Source organism: Pongo pygmaeus, chromosome X (genome assembly GCF_028885625.2).
Source record: "Pongo pygmaeus isolate AG05252 chromosome X, NHGRI_mPonPyg2-v2.0_pri, whole genome shotgun sequence".
NCBI lineage: Eukaryota > Metazoa > Chordata > Mammalia > Primates > Hominidae > Pongo > Pongo pygmaeus.
Genome location: NC_072396.2, coordinates 18939931 through 18961056, shown reverse-complemented (window position 1 = coordinate 18961056; position 21126 = coordinate 18939931). Strand labels below are relative to the sequence as shown.

At 43.5% G+C, this 21126-nt stretch overlaps 1 protein-coding gene across 4 annotated transcripts in view; it reads right to left on the bottom strand.

Annotated features, from left to right (window-relative positions):
* Positions 1–20625, bottom strand: part of CDKL5 (cyclin dependent kinase like 5) — a 227464-nt gene extending 206839 nt beyond the window's left edge. For 2 of the 4 annotated variants that reach the window (XM_054471949.1, XM_054471952.1), the window contains exon 1: positions 3782–3969. The gene's annotated coding sequence lies outside the window, so the exon portion shown is untranslated. Of the gene's footprint in view, positions 1–3781; positions 3970–20511 lie in introns of those variants that run through there. The other 2 variants (XM_054471950.2, XM_054471951.1) reach the window with 2 other exon arrangements.
* Positions 20626–21126: the final 501 nt, after the last annotated feature.

Here is a 21126-nt window from a genome sequence, read left to right as displayed (position 1 = left end):
AAACTCCTGACCTCAGGTGATCTGCCCACCTCGGCCTCCCAAAGCGCTGGGATTACAAGCCTACTTTCTTGTTCTTAACTGGTAGAACTACTTCCTGATCAACAGTCAGGAAGAAAACAGAATAGACAGGAGTGGCTGCAAAGACAGAAAAACGTATTAAATGAGATTCTTCATATGATAAACACCTGCTCACTCCTGCCCTCTAAATCAAGGGCTGCAAATGCAAATGATTATAGGACCAGGAAACTGGAGAAGTTTCCTGTATTAGTCCATTCTCACACCGCTTTAAAGATACTACCCAAGATTGGGTAATTTATTTTATAAAGGAAAGAGGTTGAATTGATCCCCAGTTCCGTATGGCTGGGGAGGCCTCAGGAAACTTACAATCATGGCAGAAGGGGAAGCAGGCACCTTCTCCACAAGGCAGCAGGACACAGAGTGTAAAGGGGGAAGAGCCCCTTATAAAATCATCAGATCTCATGAGAACTCACAGGAACAGCACGGGGGAAACCGCCCCCATGATCCAGTCACCTCCCACTAAGTCCCTCCCCTCGACATGTGGGGATTATAATTCGAGATCAGATTTGGGTGGAGACACAGAGCCAAAGTATTATCAGTTGCCTGAAGCCTGTGCATCGGAAAGAAGCTGGAGGTGAACCACTAGCACAAAGACAAAGACATAAAGGACTGTCCTTGAGTGAAAAAATAAAAAGAAAAGCTACAAACACCAGCCCAGGGCTGTGCAGAGAAAGTGACCCAAACAGGCTGGACGCGGTGGCTCATGCCTTGTAATCCCAGCACTTTGGGAGGCTGAGGTGGGCGGATCCCTTGAGGTCAGGAGTCCGAGACCAGCCTGACCAACATGGTGAAACCCTGTCTCTACTAAAAATACAAAAATTAGCAGGGCGTGGTGGCGCGCGCCTGTAATCCTAGGTACTCAGGAGGCTGAGGCAGGAGAATCACTTGAACCCGGGAACCGGAGGATGCAGTGAGCTGAGATCGTGCCATTGCACTCCAGCCTAGGCAACAGAGCAAGGCTCCGTCTCAAAAAAAAAAAAAGTGACCCAAACAGAAGGGAAAACCCCAAGTCTGTTCTACACAAATATGGAGTCAAAATTTACACTACTTTCCAGGTGCTGGAGACCCATCTGAGAATAGACCAGTTCTATTCTCTAGAGAATAGTTCACTCTAGACACAGTGAACCCAAAGGGTCCCATCAGAGACAAATGCAAAACCAGACCAAAAGAGCATCCCACAACCCGGGCATAGGCAAACAATTGTCAAACTGTCAAATATTGCACACCACACGGAGAAACAGCAAAAATCTTGGAGGGAAGAAGGGAAGCCAAATGAGAGATTTCACTCCTCAAAAATTACAGCTAAGAAAATAATCCAAAGAGGACTTAAACATAACTATATTTTTAAATGTCCAAAGAAAATGCCCTTATGAAAATTTAAAAGCAGATTTGAAAGAAAACTTAAATACAAGTTTGAAAGAAAATGTAACAGAAATTCTTAAATTTGAAAATATATTCAAGGTGGGGCACAGTGGCTCATGCCTGTACATCCCAGCACTTTGGGGGACCCAGGTGGGAGGATCACTTGAGACCAAGAGTTCAACACCAACCTGGACAACACAGCAAGACCCCATCTTTAAAACATGTATATATATGTTTGTACACACATATATATTTGTATATTTGTATAAATATCAATATTTATATATTTGACGATATATAGCCAAATGTTTTTAGTGAAACCCTCAATAAGTTAACAAATTAACTGCATAGCTAAAGAGGAAATTAGTGAACCGTATGATAGATGTCAAGAGATTAGCCAGAAGAGACAGAAATGTAAATTAAACTTAAACAACATGAAGGATGTGATGAAAAATCCCAAAACATATCTAAATAATGGTTCCATAAATGGAAAATGGAGACAAAACTATTTTAAAAGATAATGGCTAAGATCTTCTCCCACAGCTGAAGACATCAGGGGTCCTCAGACTAATGGAATATATCAAATAAAAGCAGGATACATAAAACAAATCCACACCTAGAGATATCACAAAAAAAAAAAAACCTTGAAGATCAAAAAAACAAGGAAATAAACAGCAACTCAAAAGTACTGTAAATAAAAAATAAATAAATAAACAAGGAAAAGATCTTAAAAGTAGCTCGAGGAGAGAGAATTACCTACCTACAACGAAATTACAACTAAACTGACTGTTGACTTCTCATTAGCAAATAAAACTAGGCCAGGTACAGTGGTTCACACCTGTATGTAATCCCAGATCTTTGGGAGGCTGAGGAGGATCACTTGAAGCCAGGAGTTCCAGACCAGCCTAGGCAATGAAGTGAGACCCATCTCCACCAAAAAATTAAAAATTAATGGGAGCTAAATGATAAGAACTTATGAACACAAGGAAACAACAGACACTGGGGACTACCTGAGGATGGAGGATGGGAGGAAGGAGAGGAGCAGAAAAAATGACTATTGGGTACTGGGCTTAATACCTGGGTGATGAAATACTCTGTACAACAAACCCCTATGACATGTGTTTACCTATGTAACAAAACTTCGGGTGTACCCCCAAACCTAAAATAAAAGTTAAGCAAAATTTAAAAATCTGTCAAAACATAAGACAATAAGATTATCTATCCCCCTCTACTTGAGGGGAAGGGTGAGAGGAAGGAGAGGAGCAGAAAAGACAACTACTAGGTACTGGGCTTATTACCTGGATGATGAAATAATATGTACAACAAACCCCTGTGACATGTGTTTACCTATGTAACAAAACTTCACATGTAGCCCCAAACTTAAAAGTTAAAAAAAATTTACAAATTTGTCAAAACACAAGAGAATAACATCAAAGTACTCGGGGAAAATAATTAACCCAAAATTCTGGACCCAGCTCAACAATCATTCAAGAGAAAGTGAAGTACAGACACTTTCACAAACACCAAAACCAAATTTACTATTAAGGGGCCCTTACTGAAATAATTAAGAACATTTTTTAATAAAGAAGGAAGAAACTGAACCAAGAAGGAAGAAATAGAGTGAAGGAAGAATGGTGAGCAAAGAAACCTGAAAAACACATGAGTAAATATTCACTATTTTTATTGGTGTAAGGTGGCTTAAATAAGGCAAAACTAACACATAAATAACATTAACATGGAAGAGGGGCTGACGGTTAAGGAGTAATTCATTCCAAACTCTTGGTCTTATTCAGGAGGACAGGAATAATAATTAAGCTTAGACTTAAGGAAACACTCATGTTAAAATTTTAAGAGTAACCAAATTTCTGGCTTAAACCCTGGAATAAGAGAACTACAATGAAAAAGAGCTGAACTAATTTCAAATTCAAGACTTTCTTTAAACCCAACAGAGCACTAGGCACGGTGGCTCACACCTGTAATCCCAGCACTTTGGGAGGCCGAGGCGGGCGGATCCGAGGTCAAGAGATTGAGATCATCCTGGCTAACATGGTGAAACCCCGTCTCTATCAAAAATACAAAAAAAGTAGCCGGACGTGGAGGCGGGCACCTGTAGTCCCAGCTACTCGGGAGGCTGAGGCAGGAGGATGGCGTGAACCCGGGAGGCAGAGCTTGCAGTGAGCCGAGATCGCGCCACTGCACTTCAGCCTGGGCGAAAGAGCGAAACTCCGTCTCAAAAAAACAAAATAAAACAAAACAAAACAAAAAAACCAACAGAGCAACCAGTTGGCTCAAAAACTAAGGAGAATACCTGAAGGGAGAGAGGAGACGACCATGTGCTCACCTGTTGGAGAGTACAGCTGGACACCAAAAAGAACAGGTAGAAGAGTCAGTAAATGCGTGAAATCCAATGTGGCTTGCTGAAAAGATAGTGTGAAACCACGGGGGGTCACAGAATTTGAGGATATGATACCTCAACTTCCTGCAGGGTCTTCCTCCTCCAACCCCTCCACCCCACGCACTCAGAGCTCTAAAGAGTCCTGAGGTATGCTCATTGTGATGCAAACCTGGGGGTGGGCAGCAGCTAAGCCTGAGAGGCTGGACCCTACCCTCAGATCACTCTCCCCTATCTCCACTACAGTGAAGACAAGCCTTCACTGTAACAGAAAGGACAATGGTTACTTCTACCCTTAAGACAACAGTGAAAAATCAGAGCAGCAGGGAGGAGGGGTGGGGCCCAAGTCCTCAGAGAGGGGTAGGATTCCACATTGAGCCCAATACAACAGCCAGGGAAGGGGCAAGATCCTGAGAGTCAGGCCTGAAACTGAGGCTTAATCAAGAACAGAGACCACATCCTATCACCCCTCCCCACCTCCAAGAAAACAAACTTCCAGGAACAGTAAGAGCAGAATACCACTGAGAAAGGGACGGGAGAAAATCAAGAGTATGTAAAGAGACCCTCACTAAAGCATGCTTCGAAGGGGAGACCTGAAATTTAGACTGGAACAGACAATGTTCTGGTAAACCAATTCCCACCCTGATCACAAATTATCTCTAAGAGAATTTGAAAACTGGGGTACACTAGGTTAACCATAACAACACAAAAAAACTCAAATCCAGCCCAATGTAACAGTGAAAAGGAAGCCTAGCATGACTAACATCATTTTGCTTCTAAGCACCCCCCCCCCCACCACCCAGTGAAACCATCTAACTATGGGAGAAATTCAATTTATAGTTTAAAGCAAATAGTCCCTTCTGAAAACTAACCCCTGAAGACATAAGGGCAGTGTACACACAAGTAACAATGTTGTTAACGATTTCCATTTTTTTTTGAGACAGTCTCACTCTGTCACCCAGGCTAGAGTGCAGTGGTGCAATCATGGCTCACTGCAGTTTCGACCTCCTGGGCTCAGGTGATCCTCCCACCTCAGCCTCCTGAGTAGCTGGGACCACAGGTATGTGCCACCACACCCAGCTAATTTTTGTATTTTTGATAGAGATGGTGTTTCGCCATGTTGCCCAGGCTGGTCTTGAACTCCTAGGCTCAAGTTATCTGCCTGACTCAGCTTCCCAAAGTGCTAGGATTACAGGAGTGAGCCACCATGCCCAGCCATGTTAAAGATTTATAGTATTGTGACCTGACCAAGGACAAAGAAGTTTCACAACCTCCACAGACCCTCACTGCCACACAGATGTCTGTGGTCATCATAGTCATCTCTTGACCTCAACCTCCTCCCTCTTCCCTCTTCCTCTAACATAAAAGGAGGCGAAAATTCATATTAAGATGGTTCTTTAGGACATTACTAGTCCACCATCTTCTCAGGTTGCTGGCTCTCCAAATAAGGTTGCTTTCTTTGCCCCAACACCTTGTCTCTTAACTTATTGGCTGTCATTTGGTGAGTAGTACAACCTTGGACTTGGCTACACCAATTCCTAACTAGATTAACTCAAATACCAGCACTAACGGCCTAGCAGAAGGAAAGACATACCCATTTATAGACATAAAGATTATATGGAGGCTGAAGTGGGTAGATGACCTGAGGTCAGGAGTTCGAGACCAGCCTGACCAACACAGTGAAACGCCGTCTCTACTAAAAATACAAAATTAGCTAGGTGTGGTGGCACATGCCTGTAATCCCAGCTACTTGGGAGGCTGAGGCAGGAGAATCGCTTGAACCCAGGAGGTGGAGGTTGCAGTGAGCCAAGATAGTGCCATTGTGCTACAGCCTGGGCAACAAGAGCAAAACTCCGTCTAAAAAAAACCAAAAAACAACAAAAAAAATGATATGGCCAGGTGCAGTGGCTCACACCTACAATCCTACCACTTTGGGAGGCCAAGGCAAGAGGAGCCTGAAGATATGACTGAATTGCTGTGATCTCATGATAAAACATGAATGGACAAAGGAGCTGCTGCTTATGGAAGAACAAAGGAACTGTTTTTCTGAGATGAAATCTACTGGTAAAGATGCCTTATACATTTTTGAAATGACTATTTCAAAAATAGACTATTCTATAAACTTAGTTGATAAAGCAGCAGCAGGCTTGGAGAAGTAGTTCTAATGTGGGTAAAACGCTATCAAACAGCATTGTATGCTACAGAAAAACCTACAATGAAAGGAACAGTCAACAGATATGGCAAACTTCATTGCTGTCCTATTTTAAGAAACTGCCACAGATCCCCCAGCCTTCAGCAACCACCATCCTGATCAGTTAGTCACCATCAATACTAAGGCAAAACCCACCACCAGCAAAAAGGTTATGGGTCACTGAAGGGTCAAATGATTGCTAGCCTTTTTTGGCAAAAAATTATTTTTAATTAAAGTATGTGCTTTTTTTTTTAGACATAATGTTATTGCACACTTAATAGACTACAGTATAGTGTAAACAAAGCTTTTTTTTTTTTTTTGGAGACCAAGTCTCACTCTGTCGCCCAGACTGGAGTGCAGTGGTGCAATCCCAGCTCACTGCAACCTCCATCTCCTGGCTTCAAGCGATTCTCCTGCCTCGGCCTCCCAAGTAGCTGGGATTACAGGCGCGAGCCACCACACCCAGCTAATTTTGTATATTTAGTAGAGACGGGGTTTCACCATGTTAGCCAGGCTGATCTCGAACTCCCGACCTCTGGTGATCTGCCCGCCTTGGCCTCCCAAAGTGCTGGGATATAGCGTGAGCCACCACGCCCAGCCAACAAAGCTTTTATATGCACTCAGTAACCACAAAATTTGTGTGACTTGCTTTATGGCAATATTTGCTTTATTGTGGTGGTCTAAAACCAAAACTATCTCCAAAGTATGCCTGTATTGTACAATGTAGATACACACACACACACACACACACACACACACACACACACACCCCTATTATGGACTAGAACTCAGCATTTCAATGAATTCACACAATAAATCATGAAAAAAAGCTCGGAGATGTTGAAAAAAAGCTCAGACAACTACTCTGGTAGTTGTCACCTTTGGCTTCCCCTTCTTCATCTGCCATACTGTAAATGTTGGTAGAAAAGATTCTGGAGCCCCACAGAGAGCTATTAGCACCTACTCATTTACCAGTGTGGATCCAATTATAACAATTACATATCTTACACAGGTAACTAGACACAGGACAGGCATGTCTATAGGGTAAGCAGACAGGAGGATCCACTAGATAGGCACCTGATATACCACTGCACAAGGAAGAAGATACAGACATGAGGAAATGGTGGGGGGTGGGGGGGCAAAAAGGGGCACCTTTGATAAGGGAAGTGTTTATTGTGCACTTCCTATGTGCAAGGCAATGTGCCACATACTGAGGGTACAACAGTCAACACTCCATGCCTCCACGGAGCTTACAGTACAAAAGATCCTGGGATGTAGCTAAGGTACAAGCATCAAAGCAAAGCATGTAATACATAAATAAACATTACTTCTTGCAATTCTCCCAGCTTTATATGCCCATCCTTAGATCCTTGTCTTTTTTTTTTTTTTTTTTTTGAGACGGAGGTTCGCTCTGTCGCCCAGGCTGGAGGGCAGTGGTGCAATCTTGGCTCACTGCAACCTCCGCCTCCAGGATTCAAGAGATTCTCCTGCCTCAGCCTCCTGAGTAGCTGGGATTACAGGCACATGCCACCACGTCCGGCTAATTTTCATATTTTTAGTAGAGACGGGGGTTTCACCATGTTGGCCAGGCTGTTCTTGAACTCCTGACCTCGTGATCCACCTGCCTCAGCCTCCCAAAGTGCTGGAATTACAGGCATGAGCCACCGCGGCCAGCCAGATCCTTGTCTTTTAATGCACCCTCTGCCTGTAAACCCTTTACCTGCACCTGACATTCTGGACTTCCTTTAAGACTCTTCACAAGCACTCAAGAGTCATTTCCTTTCGCAGTCCCCTTAAGTGCCTGTTAAGTGTACCTCTTCAGGCCAGGCATGGTGGCTCATGCCTGCAATCCCAGCACTTTGGGAGGCCAAGGCAGGCAGATCATGAGGTCAGGAGTTTGAGACCAGCCTGGCCAACATGGTGAAACCCTGTCTTTACTAAAAATACAAAAATTAGCCGGGCGTGGGGGCACATGCCTGTAATCCCAGCTACTTGGGAGGCTGAGGCAGGAGAATCGCTTGAAGCCAGGAGGTGGAGGTTGCAGTGAGCTGGGATTGTACCACTGCACTCCAGCATGGGTGAGAGAACAAGACTCCGTCTCAAAAAAAAAGAAAAGAAAAGAAAGAAAATAACTCATGGCAAAAGCGAACTCAATTCAAGGCTGAATCAGTATGTAGATTTCCAACGAACTATTTGAAGGAGGTGATGCTGCAGTTATTCTTTGTATATGTGGAGAGGAACAGTGGGCAATAGTATTGTTTACAGGCATGAGCTAACAACTTTACACCAAGAAAGACTTGAATGAATGCTCACACAATCACCAAGGCAATCACAAACTTAGTATGGCAAAGATTTCCTAAAAAGAATTCAGCATGTAGGGGCATTTATTGTTGGAGAAAGAAACAAATCAGGATATAAAAAATAACACCTTTATAGCACTCATATATACATAAGCCCACCTGAACATAAAATGTTTAACAGAGACCAATTTAATGTAAAAGATAAGGCCACAGAATGTGAACCAGATTTGAAAATGGTGCTCCTGATGAAGAGTAGTGCTCCTATACAATAGTAACAAAATTTTCTAAAAACATTCTGGGTGCTCACATGTGATTTCATAAAACATGAAATAGCATAAATGCTGAGAAATATTAAACTAGATCTAAGACACTGTATTTGGAAGTACAAAGAATAAAGCAAATTTAATGAAACATTTCGTTAAAACATTAAATACTTCGAGCAGATTAAAGGTGTCTGGAGGGAAAAAAACAGGAAAGAATTTTAAGTTTAAATATGGAAGAGAGCTAAAGCTGTTAGAAAAAATATTCTAATTCAGTTATAAATAGAAATGACATTCCTATATAAGGTTAACAGAACAGTGAGGGATAAAAGAAAAGGTACCTTTAGAAAATTAAAGGGAATTTCTACAAAAACAATGAAAGGAGTACTGCAGACGACAATCAATCAAGAAAGGAGTTACAAAAATTTTAATGAAACAAGGGAAGAATATTTTACCTTGCAGAGATTATGACCTTTCTGGTAAATTACCAAGGTTCCATTGAACTAAAATTCTTGGGTTTTGTAGCATTTCATTTCATGTCACACCCCTCCTTAAAATCTTCAACCGTTTCCCAGGAGATTTAGGACAAGTTCAAAAACCCAGCAAAATGGCCTACTAAGCCTTTTCAAGACCTGGCCCCTGTTGCCAACTTCTGCTTCAATGCCTGTTTCTCTATTTTCTAGTCGTTTTAGATTTCTTTCAGTTCTTTTTTTTTTTTTTTTTTTTTTTTTTGAGTTAAGGGTCTCGCTGTCACCCAGGCTGGAGTGCAGTGTGGCATAATCACAGCTCACTGCAGCCTCCAGCTCCTGGGCTCAAGCAATCCTCCCAGCTTACTCTCTGGGAGTAGCTGGGACTACAGGCACATACCACCACACTTGGCTAATTTTGCGTTTTTGTAGAAATAGGGTTTTGTCATGTTGCCCAGGCTGGTCTCGAACTCCTGGGCTCAAGTGATCTGCCTGCCTCAGCCTCCCAAAGTGCTGGGATTACAGGTGTGAGCCACCACGCCCGGCCCTCTTTCAGTTCTTTAAAAGGTTCTGTTGTGCAAAAACCCCAGCTCTCTCACCTTGCCTCATCACATTTGCACCTTCTGTCTGGAAAACTTACTTCCCCAACTAGACCAGGTCCTTCTCATTCTTCGGGTCTCACTTAAATGTTACTTCCTCAGAGCGACCTTCCCACCTCTTCCCCCAAGGACAGACTCTCCAAGCCTACCCTGTTACATACAGTTGACCCTTGAACAACACAGGTTTGAACTGCATGGATCCACTTATACCCAGATTTTTTTCAATATAAATTACACTGAGTGTGCCTGCCTCTCCTGCCTCCCCTTCCACCTTTTCCACCTCTTCTGCCTCTGCCCCTGCTGAGACAGCAAGACAACTCCTCCTCTTCCTCCTCAGCCTACTCAATGTGAAGACGACGAGCACATTTATAATGATCCACTTCCTCTTAATGAATAGTAAGTATCTTTTCTCTTCCTATGATTTTAATAACAGTTTCTTCTCTGGCTTACTTTACTGTAGGAATATACTACATAATACATATAACATACAAAACAATGTGTTAACTGACTATTTATATTACCAGTAAGGCTTCCAGTCAACAGTAGGCCATTTTAGTAGTTAAGTTTTTGGGGGGTCAAAAGTTATACTTGGATTTTTGACTGCGTGAGGGTCAGCACCCTAACCCCTACGTTGTTCAAGGGTCAAGTACACTCCCATAGTGTTCTGTAGTTCTCCTCTGCCTCCATCTCAAGACTAAATTATTTGGCCGGCTCACACTTGTAATCATGGCACTTTGGGAGGCCAAGGTAGGTGGATCTCTTGAGGTCAGGAGTTCGAAATCAGCCTGGCCAACATAGTAAAACCCCATCTCTACTGAAAATACAAAAATTAGCCAGGTGTGGAGGCACACACCTGTAGTCCCAGATACTTGGGAGGCTGAAGCATAAAAATCGCTTGAACCCAGGAGGCGGAGGTGGCAGTGAGCCAAGATCGCACCACTGCACTCCAGCCTGGGCGACAGAGTGAGATTCTGTCTCAAAAATTAATTAATTAATTCTTTGAGGGCAGGGCCTACTTACATTTTATCACTCCATGTAGTCTCCAGCAAAGTCTGGCACACAATACAGGATCATTAAGTAATATTTGTTAAATGAATGAAGGACAGATCCTCAGGATGTAGGACAGATTATTTGAGAAATAAATAATTGATAAAGTATAAAATAATTATTTGCACAAAATTAGCTTTTGTCTACCCCAACTATTTTCAGTAAGTACAATTAAAATCAAATTTTTTCTTTTTATTTGCATTGCTAAACTTGAATTTAGTGGTAATATTAGGAATAATAATTACTAGCAATTAAAGTTAATATACCCTATAAGCCGCTGACAAACCTTGGTGGGGTGTATGTCTGAGGGTGTGGATAAATTCTAGGATATGTCACATCTGACCCAGCCTCTGGTAATCTTTGAAGGATTCTACCCATCAGGAAATTAGTTTTTAAAATCAGCAATGTCAGGGTAATCAGGTAAATCCGGGTCAGTAAGTTGTTCTTCAACTATTACTTACCACCTTTTTTTATCTGTCATATCTTCCTCATGAGACTGTATATGTTTACTTTAATTATCAAAATACAATCTCATACTTCCAAGAACCTAATCTTTAAACATAATACAAAATCTTTTTCTTTTTTTTTGAGATAGAGTCTCGCTCTGTGGCCCAGGCTGGAGTACAGTGGTGCCACCTTGGCTCACTGCAACCCCTGCCTCCCAGGTTCATGGGACTCTCCCGACTCAGCCTCCTGAGTAGCTGGGATTACAGGTGCATGCCACCATGCTCAACTAATTTTTGTATTTTTTGTAGAGACAGGGTTTCACCTTGTTGTCCAGGCTGGTCTCGAACTCCTGACCTCAAGGGATCCACCCACCTCGGCCTCCCAAAGTGCTGGGATTACAGGCATGAGCCACCGTGCCTGGCCCATAATACAAAATCTAAAACCGATATCTAAAATTGCAACTTACCTAAAATAACGTAATCTTTTTAAACAATATATATTATTTATATATGTTTTGTTAATTTCCAGAAACCAAAGTTGTTCTTACTATCAAAATCAAGTTACACTGGCACTTCATGTTACCTATGCCTATTTCAAACCAGTCATGATTGAACTGACAGTAAAATATTAATATCAGACCAGTGCCGTGTGTCTAACCTGTTTGCCATTAAAAATCCAGACACAACCAACCACACAAGGAGTTATTGATTTACCTGCCTGGTACATATAAGGGTCACTTTTCATAGAGAAATGTTCACCTAAAAGCAAAGAAAATTAGATACATTTTCCAAAACACTTTACTTCTAACCAAACCATTACATTCCTCTCCTATATGTACCCAAAAAAATAACATCCCTAAGCAGTGTCCGTCTACACAAGCAATACACTGAGCAAAGGAAGAAACCTGCACAAGTGAGGATCAGCCTGTGCTGATGAGACTTCCCGTTCCCAAGCTGGCCTTACTCCCCAGCCCACCCTAGAAGGTAACTAAGAAGAAAATGATGCAGGCAGGAAAAGGCAGTTACAGTACCTTGCATGTTAAGCTGTTTGCAAATCCCATCACAATCCAGTCTGAAGTAGACAAAGTGTCTAAATATCTGAATTTGATGAAGCCTGCTCTACGACACACGCATTAGGCATGGATCTGTCAAGGGGGATTAGAGGTCCAAACAACAAAATGCACAATGTCATTAGCTTAAAATCAAGAAAACCAATTGTTTCCCTGTGCTCTTATATTTGAAAGTAACTTTCTTGCACAATAATTACATTACTTTTACCTTCATTTATTTTCCCTGCATTCCCAACATATCACCAAGAATGTTGTATTTTATTTGCTGGTTTAAAAAAGATCAAATGAAAATAAAATTTAAGCCACAAACACAAGGTAATTTATATCATTTGCGGTTGTGATCCTTTAAATTCTGCTATGTATTATGCATAGGCAAGAACTTTTGAAAATACAAAAAGCATTATGAAATGATACTGTGTGTGAAATTTTTTTTTTTTATTTAAACGGAGTCTCGCTCTTGTTGTTCAGGCTGGAGTCCAATGATGCGATCTCAGCTCACCGCAACCTCCACCTCCCGGGTTTAAGCAACTCTCCTGCCTCAGGCTCCCAAGTAGCTGGGATTATAGGCATGCGCCACTACGCCTGGCTAATTTTGTATTTTTAGTAGAGATTGCTTCTCCATGTTGGTCAGGCTGGTCTCGAACTCCCGACCTCAGGTGATCCGCCTGCCTCGGCCTCCCAAAGTGCTAGGGATTACAGGCGTGAGCCACCATGCCCGGCCGAGAAGTGTATTTTTTTTCTTTTTTTTGAGACAGGGTTTCACTCCTGTTGCCCAGGCTGGAGTGCAGTGATACGATCTTGGCTCTCTGCAACCCCTGCCTCCCAGGCTCAAGCCATCTTCCCACCTCAGCCTCCCAGGAGGTTGGGCCTACAGGTGCACACCACTGCACTCAGCTGATTTTTGTATTTTTTGTAGAGACGGGGTATCAATGTTGGCCAGGCTGGTCTCAAACTCCTGACCTCAAATGATCCGCCCGCCTCGGCCTGCCAAAGTGCTGGGATTACAGGCGTGAGCCACCCACGCCTGGCCTCCAGAAGATATTTTTTAAGGACATCTTTTAGACCAGGCACAGTGGTTCACGCCTGTAATCCCAGCACTTTGGGAGGCCAAAGTAGGGGAATGGCTTGAGCCCAGGAGTTCAAGACCAGCCCGAGCAAAACTGTGAGAACCCATCTCTACAAAATACAAAAAAATTAGCCAGGCATGGCAGCCTGCACCTGTAGTCCCAGCTACTCAGGAGGCTGAGGTGGGAGATCACTTGAGCCTGAGGAGGTGGAGACTGCAGTGAGTGGTGATCACACCACTGCACTCTAGCCTGAGTGACAGAGTTGAGATCCTGCCTCAAAAAAAAAAAAAAAGACATCTTTTAAGATCTACATGATTTCATTTGTCAATGTCTGATGACAAAAAGATCTAGGTTGGCCAGGCACAGTAGCTTACACCTGTAATCCTAGCACTTTGGGAGGCCGAAGCGGGCAGATTGCTTGAGCCCAGGAGATCGAGACCAGCCTAGCCAACATGGTGAAATCCTGTCTCTACTAAAAATACAAAAATTAGCCAGGTGGGCCAGGCATGATGGCTCATGCCTATAATCCTAGCACTTTGGGAGGCCGAGGCAGGCAGATCACCTGATGTCAGGGGTTCAAGACCAGCCTGGCCAACATGGTGAAACCCTGTCTCTATTAAAAACACAAAAATTAGCCGGGCATGGTGGACATGCCTATAATCCCAGCTACTCAGGAGGCTGAAGCAGGAGAATCGCTTGAACCCAGTAGGCAGAGGTTGCAGTGAGCCGAGATCACACCACTGCACTCCAGCCTGGGTGACAGAGCAAGCCTCCGTCTCAAAAAAAAAAAAAAAAGAAAGAAAGAAAGAAATTAGCCAGGTGCAGTGGCGTGTGCCTGTAGTTCCAGCTACTCAAGAGGCTGAGGTGGGAGGATTGGTCGAGCCTGGGAGGTGGAGGTTGCAGTGAGGTGAGATCACACCACTGCACTCCAGCCTAGGCAACAGAGTGAGACCCTATCTCAAAAAAAAGAAGAGAGGTCTAGGTGAAGCAAGTAAATAAGGTTAAAAAAACTCATTGACAGGAGAGAATTTTGGGGGGTGATGGAAATGTTCTAAAACTGGATTGTAATGATAGTTACACCAACTCCATAAATTCACTTAAAAATAATTGAATCATACACTAAAAAGGTGAGTTTTATGGTATGTAAAGTACACCTCCATTACATTATAAAGAAATCAACAAAATTTTGTAATCCCAGCACTTTGGGAGGCCGAGGTGGGCAGATCACGAGGTCAGGAGATCGAGACCATCCTGGCTAACACGGTGAAACCGGTCTCTACTAAAAATACAAAAAAAAAAATTAGCCGGGCGTGGTGGTGGGTGCCTGTAGTCCCAGCTACTCAGGAGGTTGAGGCAGGAGAATGGCGTGAACCCGGGAGGCAGAGCTTGCAGTGAGCCGAGACCGCGCCATTGCACTCCAGCCTGAGCAACAGAGCGAGACTCCGTCTCAAAAAAAAAAAAAAAAAAGGAATCAACAAAATTAACGCACAGGTCCCATCTGTGTAGAAATATGGTCCTGCTTTGGCCAAGATATTTCTGGCCCTGAGGCTCTACAGTATTCATCAGCACTTTCTAACTTCAATAGGTAAGAAAAGTGATTTTAATCGATTACAGAAAAAGATGTTAAGTCTTCTTTTTTCCTAACATGGACTTCTAAGTGCTCCTTTAGGGCACATAACTGTTTAGTTCTCTTAATGATGGGTCTTGTTTTAAAAAAAAATCACGGCCAGGTGTGATAGCTCATGCCTGTAGTCCCAACACTTTGGGAGGCCGAGGCAGGAGGATCACCTGAGGTCAGGAGTTCGAGACCACTTGGCCAACATGGTGAAACTCCATCTCTACTAAAAATGCAAAAAAATTAGCCAGGCGTGGTGGCAGGCACCTGTAATTCCAGCTACTCAGGAGGCTAAAACAAGAGAATCACTTGAACCCGGCGGGCGGAGGTTGCAGTGAGCCGAGATTGCGCCACTGCACTCCAGCCTGGGCGACAGAGCGGGGGACTCATCTCAAAAAAAAAAAGAAAAAAAAAAATTAAAAATTTAAAGAAAATTTGTTTTAATCACAAGAAGCTTTAAATAGCAGAAAGTTCTACTTTCATGTAGAAAAATTTTCAGAGTCCAACCTCTGTATTAGCACACAACAAGGGGTGGGCGCAGTGGCTCATGCCTGTAATCCTAGCACTTTGGGAGGCTGAAGCGGGTGGACTGTCTGAGCTCAGGAGGTTCGAGACCAGCCTGGGCAACACGGTGAAACTCCGTCTCTACTAAAATACAAAAAAATTAGCTGGGCGTAGTAGCATACACCTGTAATCCCAACTACTTGGGAGGCTGAGGCAGGAGAATCATTTGAACCCAGGAGACGGAGGCTACAGTGAGCCGAGATCACGCCATTGCACTCCAGCCTAGGCAAGAGAGCAAGACTCCATCTCAAAAATAACACACACACACAATAATAATATATCTCTATAGACTTTACCTCCAGATTTTATTTCACTGGTCATAATTACACAAGAGGTGCCCATCTGCAAATTATAATGGCTGCCATTTTACTTCAAGGGTATATCTAAGCCACAAAATTGAATTCAAAGAGTATCTTCGTAGCCTTTATTAGTGTAGCAAATTTAATCAAAGTCCATCAAAAGTTATAATGCAATATCCAGAAACATGAAATACCAAGTAGCTAATTAGAAACAACTACCTCATTTTTGGCATGATTATGTACAGCCTTCATTTATGAAGAAACAGAACCTCTGTTAGAAAAGTCTGACCCTCTGGTTAGAAAAGTCTGCACTTCCAATTGTCCTATCCAGCAGTCCTGATGGATCTGAGTTCAGTCCCCCATGTGACTAAAGGTCCAGCAGCCTTGCCAGAGTAGCCCATGAACTCCAAGAAGCATATGTATACCTTCAGTACACCCGAGGCATGATATACAGTAGGAACTCAAAATACCCTTGGGGTGGCCTTGGTGATGGCTCATGCCTGTAGTCCAAGAATTTTGGGAGGCCAAAGTGGGAGGATCGCTTGACGCCAGGAGTTCAAGATCAGCCTGAGCAACATCATGAGACCCCGCCTCTATTAAAAATAAAGAAAAATCGGCCGGGTATGGGAGCACGTGCCTGTAGTCTCCAGCTACTAGGAGGCTGAGGTGGGAGGATCCATTGAGTCTGCCAAGTTAAGGGTGTAGAAAGCTGTGATCACACCACTGCACTTCAGCCTGGGCAACAGAGTGAGACCCTATGTCAAAAATAAATATGCTTGGGAAATCAGTTTCCTAAAGAGAAGCAGAAAGCATGGTTTTGAAGAGCACGGCTTCAAGTCAGACCAGTTTGGATGGCAATTTTGCTGTTTCTGATGACTAGCTGGGTAATCTGAGCAAAGTACTTTATTTCTCTGAGCCCATTTGACATGTACACAGGAGGTAAGAAGACCTACTTCATAGAGCTGTTGTAAGAACACACATGTATTCATGCAAATAAATTACTTGTCACAGTGTCTGGCATGCAGTAAGGCTCAATAGATGGAGTATTATAATTATTACAGAGAAGACTGCCCAAAAGAGAGACCACACCCAAAACTTGACCCTGATTAGGATTATCTCAAACACCAATGTTTCTAAGAGCTTAATTCAAAGTGTTGACAATCAATTTCAAATACCTGAATGGGCTAGTTCCTTTTAACCTAATAAATAACTTTCTATTAATTCCCAAATCTGAAATATTTAAATGTTATCAGTCTCTAGGTAGAAGGTCCTTACCCTCAGCTTTCACACCCACCAACAGAATTGCACCCAAGCTCGTATCTCAGTGTGAGGAAATGTACAAACGTGAATGAGAAATGAGGCCAGATCTTTGATTAATTCAGTCATCCATGCACTGCTCTACACACATAAAAAAAAATTCTAAAAACGATCAAAACCTAAAATCTGAACACTAAAATTGTGCATCACCAACAAAAGATTTCTAATGTCGAGCTTGAGATTGAAAGCAAATTAGAAAAACCTCCAAACAGAAAGTTTAAATGTAGTCTTTTAATTGCATTATTGTCCTAAGTTGAAATGTAGTCCAACTGATGCCATGATCAGATGATAAAGAATCTGTGAGATTCTATCTCCTCCTTTAACAAGAAATTTGATGTTGCCAAATTATTTGATGTTGCAAAAAAAAAAAAAAACTTTAAAATCTAAAATTACCCAATTCTGAGTAAACAGCTTTTTCTACTTAGAAAGCAACTTAATACTTCAAATTGTGCTATTCTTGTACCAAAGTGAAGGGTTATCTAAAAGATTACCCTCATGTTTTAGATCTATGCATGTGAATTAATTTATTCCTAAATGCCTCATATTATTATTTGACATCAATTTATTACATGAAAAAGTCATATCCCCACAGTAACTGCCAAAAATCAGGTACTGTGTTAGCATACCTTCTAATATCTAGAGGAAATAAAGATCACCACCAGTTATCAAAACGGAAGGGGAGAGAATGTGAATTTTAACAGACATGTTGAAGAAAACCTATTTTCCTTGCTCTCTTTACAAATTTCTTACAGCCAATTTCTCAGATAAAGCTAAATTTTCTTTTACAAAGTAAACTGAAATGAAAATCATAATGAAAGGTTAACTTTCTGCAAGAGAAGCCACTGTCATTTCCAACAATGCAGCTATTGTTAAGAGTCTCTCATAGATTCCTGGACACAGTGGTGAAACAAGGCTAGGGGTGATACTTAAAGGAATTTCTCCACCTCTGTCTTTCAGTTTGTAATGTAACAATACTATACCTTCAAAGTAGAAACACCATGTAAAATCTGGTTCCCGTTAACTGAAACTGCCTTAACCCCAAGCAGCATATTTGCAACCGAATACATCTGACTCACAATCAGTCAACCTTCTATTACCCATCTATGCGAGACGGCCCTGCAATTTCTTTCAATGGAAGCCTTTCCTTTTAAAACCCCAGGGGACACAATAGATGCCACACTCTGATTTAAATAATTCCAAGAAAATTACAATATAAACAAAGGCAGACTTAGGGAACTTGCATAAGTAAAAATCAAAAACCTGAGAAAAAGGGGTAAAAAAATACCAATCATAAACCCCTAAATCATGAATAAATTTTAAGACTGAGCCAGGAAAAAAGGAATACTCTCTGGACAAAGAATTCTATTTCAAATTTTTTAAAAAATATATCAGATTTTGATTTTAAAAAATTTAGGTTTAGGAAATATGCTAAACAACAAAACTGGAATACTCAACTGTTTGATATATATACATCTAGCAAATTAATCGCTGCATTGACTATGTTAAAAAGGCAAGACAATTCAAAGAGATTTGATACCCTCTCCAATTGAGGAACCCCCAACTACTCTGAAATGGCAGATAATATTTAACACTCTTGGAATGGTTAACTTTATTTAGTATGCCTCTTTTGGAGTTCTATTATTTAATACAGCCAAACGGAATTTTTCCCTAATTAGGTTTCCTTGTACTTGTGAAATGCTCAGCATACAGTGCTGGCAGCATTAGCTCTACAGCTTCTCTCTTCTGGCTCCTTCCCTCCTCAACCACCCTCACCTTCCCCCCCCCACCCCCCACCGCCCCCACCCCCGCCCCGAAAAAAAGATTTCCTTCCCAAATGTTCTCTTCTCTGCATTTGTCAACAGAAACACCTACTGGTGGTGTCAAACTGCTAAGACTGCTGCAGGCTTCCTTATTCCTGGTTTCAGTGTCAACGCCAAAAATGCTCAATCCTAAAATAGTACTTTTAATAAAAAGAAATTAAAAGTCTTGCTAGGTACTCAACCTATCATATTCTCGAAAAGCAGCACGCCTTTTTTAAAAATCTATTATTAATGGACCCTAATTGGATTGTTAATCATAAGATCATACTATCCCCTTCAACACTAAGACACAGGAACAAGTAAATATAGCCTCTTCACATTTTGTGAATAAAACATTTTAAAACACTTGAAGGAAATAAAAACAAATTTACATCTAAGTGTCACTCACATGTAATTCCGAATAGCCTCGGTGAAGATGTCTTTTTTGTAACCCTACAGCAAGAAAGAAACAAGCTGGAAATGTTCCAGCAGATGTTACCTAAAACGATAATCCTGTTCTATACACATCTCTGTCTCCTGTTTCAGACAAACGCTCTCAGACAAATTAATTTGTGTAATCTTTTACATTAACTATATAACCATTACGTTCAAACAAACCTAATTCAGATGCACAGAAAGAAATCATTCGGTGTCAACAATACTTTCTAAAATCAGCTTAAATTCCAGCCAATTAAAATAGATTGTGCTAACAGAATACTGATCTGCAACTACTTAAATATCACAGCACCCGTCTAATCTCACTGTAGAGATACTGAGGTCAGGCTTTTCTTATTCAGGCATCTGTTCTTTAACACTCAAGTGAAGCGAAAAACAAAACCCTCAAGGAAGATCTGCCTTTACACTGAAATATGTTCAGGTTATTTTTTTCCCCAACGTGGGCACAAAACGTGTCAATGCAAGGAGGACCCGTTCGTTCTGGGAGACGGTTCCAAATCCCAGAATCCGATTTCTATGAGGGTCCAAAGGGTATGAAGGTCTGAGAAGGGGCCATTCTTCTTCCCCGCACTATGCCAGTCGTGAACTTCACAGCATCGCCTGAAACTTGTTCGGGGGAGGTTGCGGAGCCGCGGGGCGGGCGGCGGGTCGCTAGCCCACTCTCGCGGGCAGCCAAGGTCAGAACAGAAGGGCCAGGGCCGCGACTGACGGCCTCTGGCGAGTCTCGGGCTCCCTCCGAACTCGGGCAGGGGGCTCGGGCGCGCAGGCCCCTCCTCGGCACCGGCAGGAAGGGGCTTACCTCGCCGCAAGCCCCGGGGAGCTCGTGCCGCGGGAGCGGCGGGGCGGGGACGCCGCAGACCCGCCGCTGAGGGGAGCCCCGCGGGGCAGGCTCGACTAGCCGCCCCTCTTTCACACCCTTTCGCCTCCCCACACCCCAAAAGACAGCCCCAGCCCCTCGGGGGAAGCCCTTCCAGAGGCGCAGGGGAGCGCCGAAGAGGGGCCACTCCGGGTTGGGACGTCCTCACCGCGTCGCCCCGTTCCGGGGGGACCGGCGCCGCCGCCCCTTCTCTTGTCCGCCCGTGGGGACCGGGTGGGTCCCCATTCTCAGGAGAAGCTGGGTGGACGCGGGGCCGATGTAAGGGTAAGAAGGCTTGGCGGGCGGGTGGCGGTGCGACTACTCACCCCGCCGAGTCCCCCACTTCTAGCAGGGGACCCCACAGCTCCTGAGAACGCCGTCGCCGCTTTACCTTCCCCAGCGGCAGAGACAACTAATCGAAACCTCCGGCCCCGCCCTCTAGCAGAAGCGAACGCGCAGCCTATTTTGCTAACTGCCCCGCCCCAGCCGGCCAGTTCGGACCAATGGGAAAGCGCCTCAGGTTTTGCCCGATCCCGCCTTTACCCCGCCCCCTTCTGGTAGGAGCCAATGAGGAGGAAGCGCTTGTCCTGGAGTTCGGGCTCGCGCCGCTCGTGCTCGAGTCTCCGAAGCCAAAGAACGCTGGTTCCTTATACAAGCTCGCCTGCGCGCTCACGCGCGCGCCGCGCCTCCTGGCACGCCAGGTTTGGTTGCCCCGCCAAGCCCTAGCAACCTGGGCTGGAGAGGCTGAGAGGGGCGGGGCCCGAGCCTGGAGCCGACGCCGGGGGGAGAGCGGGGAAGCAGGGAGAGGGTCGACGGTGGTGGGGTGGGGAGATCGTGACTGAGAAAGGGGTGGCTGCGGGGGTAGGGGGTGGCGAGGAGGCCCCGGAATCCGCCTGTCACTGCGGAAAAAAGAGGGAATCCTGCCTGCAGCGCAGCTACCC